Source organism: Pongo abelii, chromosome 11 (assembly GCF_028885655.2).
Source record: "Pongo abelii isolate AG06213 chromosome 11, NHGRI_mPonAbe1-v2.0_pri, whole genome shotgun sequence".
Lineage (NCBI taxonomy): Eukaryota > Metazoa > Chordata > Mammalia > Primates > Hominidae > Pongo > Pongo abelii.
The window spans coordinates 46242566-46256526 of NC_071996.2; the positions used below are offsets into that span (position 1 = coordinate 46242566).

At 39.4% G+C, this 13961-nt stretch overlaps 1 long non-coding RNA gene across 1 annotated transcript in view; it reads right to left on the reverse strand.

Annotated features, from left to right (window-relative positions):
* The window catches only part of LOC129057980 (uncharacterized), a 70714-nt gene that overhangs the window by 33732 nt on the left and 23021 nt on the right, over positions 1-13961 (reverse strand). The window lies entirely within an intron of this gene.

A 13961-nucleotide genomic window follows, 5' to 3' on the forward strand; every position in this document is an offset into this window, starting at 1 on the left:
GAGGTCGGATGGCATGAATTTGTAGAAGAAGCCGGCTGGCAGCATTCATGACCTACTCCAACAACCTTGGCTACCATGAAGCAGCTATCAAGGTTGTAAACGTCATCACATCTAAGACCTACAGACACACAGGTTTAGGCTAACTAGTCAGAAGTCTATTAAAAACCTTAGGCAAAATAAACGCATGAAGGTAAAATCCTTTATACCAGGAAATATCATTTCTATGGATAACTAAATATTTCCACTTAGGCATAGCTTTTTCAGGATTCTGGTTGGTCGGCATTTTCAGGAAAACTTTGCAAGAGGAAGGTTACATGGGACAGACTACAGCCCCCACTGCAGCAGTTGACGTCAAGGCAATAGCTGACATTCATCCTCTCTCCTTAAAATCACCCATCTCAGTCCATTTTGCATTGCTATGAAGGAATATTTCAGGCTGGGTAATTTATAAAGAATAGAGGTTTATTTGGCTCGTGGTTCTGCAGGCTGCACAGGAAGCATAGCACAAGCATCTGCTTCTGCTGAGGGCCTCAGGCTGCTTGCACTCATGGTGGAAAGCAAGGGGAGCAGATGCTACATGACAAGAGAGAAGGGAGGCAGGTGCCAGGCTCTTTTTAACAATCAGTTGTCATGGGAACAAATGGAGTGAGAACTCACTCATTACCATGAGGATGACACTAAGCCATTCATAAGGGATCCACCCCCATGACAGACACCTCCAACTAGGCCCCATCTCCAGCATCTCCAGCACTGGGGATCAAATGATATTTGGAGGGGATAAATACCCAAACCATAGCACCACTCATGGTAGAGTCTCTCTTTCGGTTAGCACTTTTGCTGGTAGGTGCTACTTGCCTGGTGCGTTGACCCAGGTTCTCATCTCTAGGATCTGTTTCCATGTCCTTCTCAGACCTAGTTACTGTGATTGCTCTTTTACAGTCACAATGGGCCTGAGAAGCAACATATTCCACATTCTGTAGCAGCAGCCCTGCTTCTAAGATTATTCTGTTCAATTACACCTGCCAAACAGAGAAGATTGACGTACCTCAGGGCAACTGCTGCTGCAGGGGCTGCAGTCTCCTCTGCCTGCCATTATGACCTTGTTACCCAGTGTGGTAATTCTGTACTTTGCTTCTGACACTTAATTGCTGCCACCTGACTTCTGCTCTTCAAGGATCCAATCATCCCCATTGCTAGTAGGGAGCTCAGTTCTCTTACAGAATCTCCTACCATTAGCCCCCGCCTACAAAGAACATTCCACCACTGAGCTTCTTGAAAACTCTGGTATCTTAAAAAGCAATGCATCCCTGTTATTTTGACAAGCAATTTTAAAAATATGATCAGAATTCTTCTGGCCCTGGAGAAATGAATAGCATTTGTTGCTTCCAAAACTTGACTCCATAATCTTTTCAGAGGCAGCACAGGACTTGCTCTGAAGGAGGTGTTTCAAAACCGAGGCAGCTCCCGCCCCTTGCAGTCCATCCATTTTCTCATCCTCATGCAGGAAAACTTGTTGAGGTCAGTGCCTTCATCCTTTTGGATGTTTGGTGGTTTGCCTTTTCAAGACTTTTCTATTCCAAGTCTTTTCTGTTCCTCCTTTTCTTTCTCTCACGTCTTTTTCTCTAACCTGCTTCCAATCTGTCCCGGGAGTTCCACTTCAATTTTCATCCCAGCTGCACTTGCTTGTCCTCTTATTACTACCTTTGGCAGAACACTCCACTACGGTCAAACTGTCGTTGGTCTCCACTGCCATAAACATGACTGACTTTAGAAAGCAAGGGTGCTCTGATAGAAAGAGAGAAATTAAAAGATGGCTCTCCATTGCCACAGTGAAAGGTACAATTACAGTGACAGGGACAGTCATAATGATGGCAAAGGCACCAACCTGAGCACCTTACTGGTTCTTGGAGAAATCAATCAATGTGCACATATCACATTCACGCACTCACACACACATGCCATATGACTATACTGTTTGTCTTTTTCCTAACTGAACAAAGAAAAGGCAACAATACCTTTCAAAGGGTTTGTTCTGAGTAAAATTTTGTAAGACTGCAATCAAGGAAGGTTTGTATATGAGAGACAAAGACCAAAAAAAAAAATCACTTGCTCCGAGAATTTGCTAAATGATTTCATATCACTGAATTTCACCCATTAACACGTGTATTTAGATCCTAACAATGACTGACAGACATTTGGAAAGCAAAAGTAAAAGTTGACCTGCAGACAGTTCAAATTTGCCATATGCTTGCTGTCACTGTTAACAGTTTGTGGACCATCCTAATTTATTCTTCAACTGACTAAGCCAATGTATTTTAAAGAAAACGAATACCTGTTCCTTTTTCAAACATGACATTTTATTTTTCCTTATTACTCATAAATATGGACAGCAAAATAAATGATTAACAGCCAATCTCAGCTAGTTTTAGGGGGAAAGAATGGGTTTTCCCCAGGACCTATCACAAATGTTTTCCATTTAAATGATTGCCTCACTGAGGAAATTCTCAAACAATATTCATCAGTTACAATTTCAGAAACAAACATTATTTCCTTGAACATAACCTAACACAATTTTTAAAGGGAATTTATTAGTGCTCAGAAATCACACAATTTAAAGTGTATGTGTGTGTGTGTGTGTGTGTGTGTAAACATAAGGCTAAAAATACTTTTTTAATCTCTAATTTTTTACTTTAAAAAAAATTCATTATTCTCTTTTGTCAAGTGTGTTTAAGTAATCACATATCCCGTTAACTGGTGGCCCTGTCCTTTTCTTTCTTAAAACTTCATTTCTTAGGCAATTTTATGGATGGAAGGAATTTTTGATGGAAGGGAAAAGAGGAAGAAGTTAGTGTTTGTTTTCAATTTTGACACAGTACAAAGCTACTCACCCTTTTATCTTCGTGTATTTAAAGATAGGTCTTCAACTTTTCCAGTTTCAATCAGATAGCTCAAATGGTCAAGCTTATTTATAGTAAAAAATGTCATTAAAACCTGAGTAAATAAAATAATTAAGATATTTGCTAATTAATTTTTAAATATTGTAGATTATGAGCAAGGGCTGTGGGTTGTGTTATACAATCTTTGTCCCTCATGCTTTTAACATAGTGTTTGGCCTGTGGTGGGACTCCATAAATGAATTTTAATTGGCCAGTTAGTAAGTCACTAATATTTATAAGCCATAATGTGTATTCTGCTTTTAAGAGTGCCATATTTATGTCAAAATGGAAAACAAACCAAACATCTAAGACATTTATGACCATTAATTATTTTTAGAATAAAATATTTTATTGCTTCCATTTTAGCAAACTTTACTTTTCTTCAAATATCTCTTCTGAGGACTTTTAAGACATGAATCATGATAATAAAAAAAAATTTGCAGTAGGTCCTAGAAATTCGACCTAAAAATAGAATTAAAATGGTTTCGTTGCAGGCATGTGCTCATTTTCATACTGATGGACAAAGCCCTTGGGGAATATTCGAAAGATGATTTACAACTCGCCCAACACCATCTCACTGGTTTTTCACAGCAGGTCCTCCTTGTCCTTTAAATTCTCAGACAGAGGAGGATGGGACGACGCGCGGCTTCAACTGAAGCCCCCAGAAGACTTTCCGCTCATCTGCAGAAGCGAAGGCCTGGGCAGCTGGCACCCTTCCAAAGGGAGCTACAAACACCACTTCGCCACATTGCAAGTTTCCCCAGGCAGCAGATGTCTTGTAGCTGCCGTTCAGGTCTGCAACTCTACCAAGCCACCTGTACAACATATTTAATGTACCGACAATGATTTTGTTGCTACTTAGAAAAGATTTTTTTAAATTTAATTTCTCTCTGAACTCCTGTATGGCCAGTGGGATTATTAGATAAAATCAGGCCTCATGTTGCAAAACTTTGTATTCAAATACAGGAAAAAAAAATCAAATCAAACCCTCCACATTTTTCCCTTTCCCACAACTTCCCCCAAATGATTCAGAAAAATGCATTCACCTTCTATATTATCATAATTAAATTTTGTTCCTTAAAAAAAACTGATGTTTCCAACAAGCAGTTTTGCTGAAGTACTGTACAGAAAAGTTAAACAACTAACTGTTAAATTGCTCACCCTTTTGCATTACTCTGACATACCAAACTTTAACGTGCCTCTACCAAAACTTTAAACTGTGAGTGCAATCCTCTTAGAACATTATAAGGAAAACATTCTGACTTTTTCGGCTGCTAAAGTGATACTTACAGTACCATTGTGTCTGTTTGGTTTAAAAATGAGGTTGATAATGATAATGTTTTTCCATAAGATGATCTTCTACTTTTTAATGATACCCGTTGTTTCCCCTACATAAATGACTAAATCCTTACAGAATCTCTGTCTTGATTAGCACTCCTGCTAGTAAAATTTCACATACTAAATCAGCACCAGCTGTAGCAAGAAAGAAAGAAAAAGGCAAGTGTAAATGTTCCATATGCCCCACCAAATTGGCATCTGTGTCAGTAACCCTTTTTTTCAAAACTATTGTATACATACATTCTCTTAAGTGTTTTGTTCACAGAATACTGCTAACAAAATTCTCTCTGTTGGCATATCAAGGAAAGAGCCTGTCCTTGGTACCATTCAACTGCACAAATACAATTGTTTCTTCTCCTCTTGTGGTCACAGACATACCTGAAGGTTCTATTTATGTAAGTTGCTTCAAATTAGTGAACCTTTATTTTGACATCTGTTCTCTGTAATGTGACACTGCAGTGTTCTTACAAAGCTGCTTTACAGTTGGAGTTTAATTGGTAGCAACACCAAACAATGTCAGAGAGACAAGAGAATTTATTTTGGTCACCTAGAAGGTATCTCAGAGACCAGGCTCAAAACAAATAACCTGGAATGTGGTGGTGGTGGTGGTGGTGGTGGTGGTGGTAGAAAGTATTTGTGATCACTGTCATCTTGTCACCTGTATTTTCTTTAAATGATGAAGTGCCTCTCTACAGATAAAGATTTATAGATACAGATATATCAGAAATAGTCCCAAAGATATAAATGCTATGTTATGGTAGTTTAGGTGATTTTCAACAGTTTACCCATTGAGACCTTATGAATTGTTGGAAATCTAGTAGAGATTGTTCTCCAGGAATATATTCAAACTATCACTATGAATCCTAAAATATCCATGGGAAAGCTACAGAGAAGAACATCCTAATTAAATGATCTACCTACAAGGATCTACATACAGGCTATGTCCCAGAGATGCCTGCCTCATAGGTTAAAGAAAATTATTTTCTCCTCTCATCAGAACATGATTATCTTGGCCAAGGCCAGTGCACGTGGAAAAAGAGAACTGGCCGTGCCTTTCTTGGTGGTGGTGCCCATCCATTCCTGCTCATGCCCTCTCGCAAGTGTTTACAACACTGTGTTGCTCTTATTTGCTTACATTTCTACCATTTTTCATTGGACTATAAGCTCCTTGAGAGTTGGGATACTAGGCCTTTATCTATTCCAAGACAGATTTCAGTAGATACTCAATAAAATGTTTACCCAAGTCAAAATTGTTAAAAAATGCAGAAAGTTTGTGTTATAAGCTAAATGAAGTGATTAGTGAACAACTTACCAACTGGGTTCAAAAGACCAAAATAAATGAGGACAAGGGGAAATGGATGAAAATTTCCTTTGCTACCCTTAAGTTTTTCTGCTATATAAATACCCTTCCGTGGCAGGACTCGGTGGCTCACGCCTGTAATCCCAGCAACTTTGGGAGGCCAAGGCGGGCGGATCACGAGGTCAGGAGACTGAGACCATCCTGGCTAACATGGTGAAACCCCATCTCTACTAAAAATATAAAAAATTAGCCAGGTGTGGTGGCAGGTGCCTGTAGTCCCAGCTTCTCGGGAGGCTGAGGCAGGAGAATCGCTTGAACCCGGAAGACGGAGGTTGCAGTGAGCCGAGATCGCGCCACTGCACTCCAGCCTGGGCAACAGAGCGAGGCTCCGTCTCTAAATAAATAAATAAATAAATAAATAAATAAATAAATGCCCTTTCAACAGATGTAATCCTATGGCTATTGAGATTTAGTGAAAGTTACACTTGATAACTCTTTCCTATTTAAGGGTCAAAATCAGAACACATTTTGGTTATAGGTTAAAAATCGCTTGGATCTGAAGAGGCAGTTTACCTAAATTCATAGTAAATGGTTTAGAAAAGGGCATGTAGGGAAAATCCACAATTATAGAATATCTTACAAACTGCTTTTTAAAAATATGAACATTCTTTTAATTAAAAACATGTAGCTTCCTTTATGAGGCAATAGCCCCTCTCCCAAGTATTGTGAATAGTCAAATCTGCTAACCTCTTCTCAGGGAAGCTGTGATAGGAATTCCTGCACGGGGAAGTTTGGAGGAGACGATTCGTTGTTTATATACATGAAATTCAACTATGCTTACCGACTCTAAAGTGATCTTACAGCTGTTAAAATAATTATAATGGGGGAGAGATGAAAAAGGTTGGTTAATGGGTCCAAATATACAGTTCAATTGAAGAAATAAGCTTTAATGTTTCATATTAGAATAAGGGATGATTATAGTTAACCACAATGTATTGTATATTTCAGAATAGCTAGAAAAGAGGGCATAAGTTCCCAACAAATAGAAATGATAAGAAATGGTGGTGGATATTCCAGATACCCTGACTTGATCATTACGTATTCTGTGCATGTAACAAAATATCACATGTACCCCATAAATGTGTCCAAATATTACGTATCAATACAAAATGTTATAACAACTTATTCTTAAAACATTTGGACACATTATATTTGATGGTAGTGGTGATGAAATGTGTATTTATACTCATCTACATGTTCCCTAAGTAAATACATTCTTTTTATCTGTATTCCCAAGGATAAGCACAGTAACAGAGAGTATGTATTTCAAAATGACTATTAAATACATGCAAATTTTATTTTGAACAACTGATTCTTTACTTGTTTGCCTGCTTATTTTTCAGTCCCTACTCCTAGGTCTGTAATTAGCATGCTTATTTTAATACAGTTGTGTGGATGATAAATTACACACTGATATGGGATTTCCCCAAATGACAGACAAGTATAAAAATGAACGTGGGGAATCAATCAATCAAGAAGTCCTTTGTTTACAGTCCTACTATACTTCCTAGTTTAAAGTCATCAACCGAAAAGAAGGGGGGCAATGGCTGGACCAGCCAGGATGGTGTTACAAACTAGCATTCTGGTTGGTCTTGACCTGTGCCATGCTGGTGATTACTTATTTTGAACATCAACTTTGGTTTCTGTTCTAAGGCAATTTGTGATCCTGATGAGAAGACACCATGTAATTATAATTTTAAAATAATTAGACAATAGACAGTATATGAAAGACGTAGGATTTTATACAATGGCTACAAGGCATTTGCAGAAAATGGTCATATTTAGGAGGCAAATTTCAGGAAGAGGTGACCCATGGCATTTTCATTTGGAGCACTGGCCTTTGTGTTCTGAGGCGATTCCCAGTGTTAGTTTGGATTAATACAATCTGTGTATCGGGACAGGTGGCACCAGCCGTCATTGCCTTTTCTACTTCCATAGGCTTTGTTCACCCAAAGCCACCTCATTCTCTAGAGATGCATGCCAGGGTAGTTTGTGTGTGGTGGTTGCTTCTCAAAAGGCCACAGCTAGGTCACACATTATTTAAAGCGCTACTTTATTTAAGACAACTTTCAAGTGTTTCTTCTCCCTTTGCTATCTATGATTGCCCCATTTCAGTTTGCCATAGAGCAGCTGTTTCGATATCCAGCATTTATCCGTTCTCCACATGCATCCAGCCCAGAGGGATTGTTAAGCAGATCATTGTTTTAATTCTGGCTACATTCCAGGTCCCCATTATTAGTGATCCTGTCTTAACATTTACTGTTCAGTTTGGCTCACAGGTGATGTTGATTAAATTGGCTATGCCATCTGGGGTGGGTTTTCATCTTGTAGGCACACTCCAAGCTGAGCACACCTACGGCTTCATTTTGGTCTGAAGTTTCATGCCACATTGGATAGCATTCTGGACATGATTTTCCACCACCTGGGCATGACTCTTGGCTAATTCACTTCGTAGCTGTGTTGAAATTAAGCAATTCACTTCACTATTAGGGTCTTGGTTTCCTAACAAATAAACCAAATAATAATCATTCATTCATTCCTTCACTTAGTTCCTTGTTCATTTTTTAACCATTTATTGGCCAGCCATTTTGTGTCTGATACTGTACGAGCATGCAGAAATCAAACAGGGAGTCCAAGCAGAGGCGGTAGGACACACAGACAGAAAGGCAAGAACACCTCATGTACTGTTCACAGAGCAGCGCTCTCTACCAACAGATGGGAGCGAAGAGCTCTGGAGCCTGCAGGACATGATCACTGAACAGGATCTTAAAGATCGAGAGCTCCGAACTCTGCTTTCATGCATCTCATCAATTAAAATATCCATGTGAGGGTAACACATAACAATTTTATCCTATTATTGGGGGAAATAAACATATATGAATTACTTATTTTCTTATTATTTCATTATTTAAATATGCAAAGCAGACTTGAATACGTATGCTTCATACCACATGGGGTTGTTCTGAGAATCAAATGGCATGATGTGTAAACAGACACCTTCTAAAGTGGTGCAGAAGGCTCTTTTGAGCATGTGGGTGATGCTGCCTGCCCTGCCTGTCCCACTAAGCTGTCACAAGGACTGAATTAGAAAAGGAATGTGAAAAAATGTTGGAAATGTAAAGCACTGATAATAATAAGAGCAGTAACAACTAACACTTACTTAGCTCTTACGATGCACTAGACATGGTTCTAAGTGTTTTACTTGTATTAGCTTATTTAATCCTCACGACAACAAATATGGTATGGCTTAGAGGTTAGCCATATGAAAGTGTTAATATTTGACCATTTCCAACCTGCCAAAATGACAATTTCATATGGTTCAATCTGTTATTACTTTCCTATTTTATAGATGAAGAAATGAGATGCAGAGAGTTAAGCCATTTACCCAGGGTCACAGAGTTACTAAAGGCATCTTGTTTTTCCCATTATTTATGGACATTCTGAATCTGTTGGTGTTCCCGGGTTGCAAGAATAAAAATCCAAAATGTCTAGCTTTAAAAAGAAAAATGGAAAGTACATGGAGTTTCTGGTAGAGTCAAAGGAAAGCTGATAAACAGAACAGAGTCATCCCTCTGTATACTCAGGGGACTGGTTCCAGGACCCCCACGTATACTCAAATCCATGCATACTCAAGTCCTGCTGTGGCCCTGTGGAACCATGTATACCAAAAGTCAGCCCTCTGTATAGAAATATATATTATATTTCTCACCCCTCCATCTGTGTTTGGTTGAAAAAAGTCCATGTATAAATGGACCCACGCAGTTCAGACCCATGTTGTTCAAAGGTCAGCTGCATTTCCAGAATCCCACTGTTTCTCATCACCTCAAGGTCTGCCGCTGTGTTCCAAGCCACTGTCATCCCTCACCTGGATGAATGTGGGAGCTTCCTAACTGGTCCCTCCACTTCTGCCCCAGCCCTTCTTCGGGCTATTTTCAACCTAATGGAGATAGATCGTGTTTAAAAGTTGGTCAAGTAATGTCATGTTTCCACTGAAACCTATCAGCGGCTCTCATCTCTTGCCGAGGTGAAGCTCATATCTTCACTCTGTCCTATGTGGCCCTATGTGATCTGCCCCCAGCCCCAGACCTCTCTGACCTTGCCGCCTGCTACCCTTCCTCCTTCCCTGTGTTCCACTCACACATGCCTGGTGCACCTCAGACCTCTGCATTTCCAGAGCTTTCCCAGATCTCTGTGTGGCTCACTCCCACACCCCCTCTGGTCTCTTCTCACATGTCACCTTCTCAGAGAGGCCTTCATTGATGTCTACTTAAAATGTCAATCCTAACCCAACAGTGAACTTATCTTCCTGCCTTCCTTTATTTTTTCTCCTTTGCACTTACGATTGTCTCGTAGACTTCATGCTTGCTGGTTTGTATTTATAATTGGCTGTCTTCAGTAGAATATTAGGACAAGGATATTTTACTATTTTGCCAAGTACTGGGCATAAATAAATACTTGTTGAATAAGTGAATGACAAGGCCTTGGAAAAGTTAAAACACAAATAAACAGAACAAAACAAAACTAGGCTTCTGGGGATGTAAGAAGCTCTAATTATTCCCTGTGTAATTGTGTACAAAAGTTCAGTTCTTAGTAGAGATTCACGGATGTAGCTTCAGCCCCATGTCTACCCACTGGCCAGAATAGAGCAGGGCCCACTGAACCACTAAAATATGGGAAGCAGCTGGCATTATTATGTCTATTACCAGAAGAAGGGGAAACAGAATCCAGGCAGGTAAAAATCTATAGCTGTGCCACCCACTACACACACTGACCTTCTTGATTGGGTTCTCTACTTTTTACTTCTTGTCATTTGATACATCATCTAGTATTCTCCAGAAATAGGAAGCTTCCACGAAAATTTGGATATAAAACCAGCCTTCCCAGTGCAGACTATGATTACTTCCATTTTCTTTTTCTTTTCTTTTCTTTTTTTTGAGATGGAGTCTCGCTCTGTTGCCCAGGCTGAAGTGCAGTGGTGAGATCTCAGCTCACTGCAACCTCCACCTCCCAGGTTCAAGCAATTCTCCTCCCTCAGTCCCCTGAGTAGCTGGGACTACAGGTGTGCACCACCACGCCCAGCTAATTTTTGAATTTTTAATAGAGATGGGGTTTCACCATATTGGTCAGGCTGGTCTTGAACTCCTGACCTCGTGATCTGCCTGCCTCAGCCTCCCAAAGTGCTGGGATTACAGGCGTGAGCCACCACACCTGGCCGATTGCCTCCAATTTCCTTAGGTTGATTGTTTTCCCATAAAGGTAAACTTCAATATGTATATTAGGAGAATCTATGCATCTTCTATAGATTTTTTAATTCTTGTATTAGGATTTTATTTTAAAGAAAATAGAGGAATTATTAGCTTCTCATGTTTCTTTTATTCTTCTCAGAATAAAATAATTATACTGCTTTTGCTGATAAGAAGGTAATTTAAAAAAATTGAACAATGCAGAAGTATATAATGTTCAGCTGCCTCAACCATGCCACTCTCCTTGTTTCCATTGTATCCTACAAATGTAATCTCTTTTTAACATATGGAATATGTACTTTCAGCATTTACTATTTATGATATTTTAATCATAAAAGGCTTTTATAAATACACTAGATAGAATAATAATATGCACTTCTCTATGAGCTGCACATTAAACAAATTAATACTGTGCAAACTGTTCTACAACCTGCGTTCTTTATTTTACATTGTATCAAGAATAGCTTTTCATGCCACATTGGTCTGCCTTATCTAATTCAAAGACTGCATAGTGTTCCATTATATGAATATATTATAACTTATTCTATCTGTCCTTTAATGATGGATATTGGTACTAAAAACAAGGCTGTAGTTGATATCCTTATATGTAAACATCCACTTGTATTTTTAGGATAAAGTCCAAAAAGTACAGTTACTGAGTCAAAGTGTAGATATATTTTACTTTTTGGTGCACAGAACTAGATTGTACTACAGAAAATTTATAGCAATGTACACAGCCCCATCAACAGTCTATGATGATGCTCACTTACTAAAACCTACCATCATCTTTGGCATTCTAATAGATAAGGCACAGAATCTGTTAGCATGTTCATGAACTCTAAACTCTATATAGCAGATATTATACAACGCCATCTTCAATGGTAATTGGAGATGAGTCCAACAAATTAGTGTAAGTCTGACCTAAATGAACACAGCTCCAAAAATAGCAACCAACTGCTGCACAATAGAATGGTACTTATTGGATCAAGGGTATGGCCTTAGATGGGTTTCACCATTTTCAGTAGGACTGGACCCTAACCAAGGTAGATGCTGTGTTTAATATTCTGAAACGCAGGGTTAGCCAGCAATGGGCAACGATGTGATACACCAGCCTTTACTCCCCACTCTCTGGCCGTTGGCAGACAAAGAGAATTCCAATGAACTCAGTCACCACCTCTGAGTCCTTCACAACACAGTGCCCTCAGCAGCCACTGCAAACTCATTGGGTAGGTACATCAGGCACAACCTGAGATACACAGTGATTTTCCTAGACAAATGGAATTCAGAAGATATAGAGTTTTCAGCAGGGTGTAATTTAGGGGCAAGGGGAAAGTATAGGTGGCATCTAATCAGGACCTTTAAATCAATTTTCCCAGCATTTGATAGTATTGAAGATGGAAACAGGTTGAAGTCTGAAGTCCTTTTGTGAATTGTGGGTGTGCCTAGTGGAAAATATTAACTAATAGTCAATTTAGAAAGATTCTGACCAGAATCTTGCTGTGGGAGACAAAAGCGATCCAATGATAGCAACTACATTAGACTTCTTAAGATGATTAGGCAAATGGAAATTCTGTATTTTTGAATAGTATTTCTTAAACAGTGTGTTATCTTTCAATAGACAAAACTTAGGTTGCTGTCAAAAATTCTTAAAATTTTTTTCTTAGTATTATGTTAGTAAAGACAATGTTATCTGCTGTAACAATCCTCAAATTTCAGTGGATTCACAATAAAGTTTATTTTTTGCTTCCCCCAAAATCAGAGGGTTTTTCTGAATTCTTCTTTCAGGTGATAACTATAAAACTCAGGCTCTCGTGTCATATGATTTCAATACATGGCCTCCATTGTTGCTATTGAAGGAGAAGAAAGATTATGAAAAATCACACAGTTTTATAGCCAGTCCTAGAACTGCTGTACATCATTTCCATCCACTTCCAATTGGCCAGGACTTAATCACATGGCCCATCCTGAAGGAGCCTGGGAAATGGAGTCTCCCTGTGTGCCCCAGAAGGGGAAATGGGATTGGTGAGCATCCAGACAACCAGTCTTCGAGTACACAGCCAGGCTTGGGAATTTTATTATTCTTTGTAAATCTGGTAGCAATAGTCACTTCTTTAAAAATTTGGAGGGAGAACTACTTTGTTATATGTCAATGGGTTCTGTATACCATATAATTCTTCATTCTTTAGATATAATTGTAAGTACAACCTGAATTCATAGTTTGATATTGCAAAACACATATATTTTCTTCAATCTCATTTCCTGACATACAACTCCTAAAATCATTAGAATCTCCAAAGTATGTTATTGAGTTTACTGGGGCTGGCTGCCTCCAGGTAGCTTCAGGATGGGGCTGGTCACAGGAAACACCAAGGCAAGATTAGAGGATTGGAGCTTTCAGCCCCACTCCCCCTCAACCTTTGGGGAGCGAAGAGGGCCGAAGGTTAAGTTGATCCCCAATGGCCAACGGACATTCGTTTAATCTATCATGCCTAGGTAATGAAGCCACCATAACAACTCAAAACTAAAGGGTTTAGAAAGCTTCCAGATAGCTGAACACATGAAGGTTCCTGGAGGCTGGTGTCCCTGGACAAGGCATGGAATCTGCACACCCCTAACCCCATACTTTACCTTATGCCTGTCTTCATCTGTGTTATTTATAATATCCTTTCTTATAAACCAGCGAATGAAGTAAAGTGTTTCCTGAGTCCTGTGAGCCACTCTAGCAAATTAATTGAATCCAAGGAGGGGTTTGTAGGAACCCCAATTTATAGCCAGTGGCTCTGAAGCACAGGTAAAATAATCTGGGGCTTGCAGTTGGCATCAGAAGTGGCCGCAGTCTTGTGGGAGCACCCTGTGGGATCTGTCACTAACTCCAGGTCGACAGTGCTGGGATTGAATTGAATTAGAGGACACCTGGCTGATGTCCCCTGTAGAACTGATGGCTTGCTTAGTGTAGAGGGGTGAGGGGGAACCCTACACACATTTGGTCACAGAAGTCGTCTGTATTGATTGTTGTGGTGTGACAGCAGAGAAGAAACAGTCTACTTTTTTCCACTCAGACACAGACCCTCAGCTCTGAAAGCT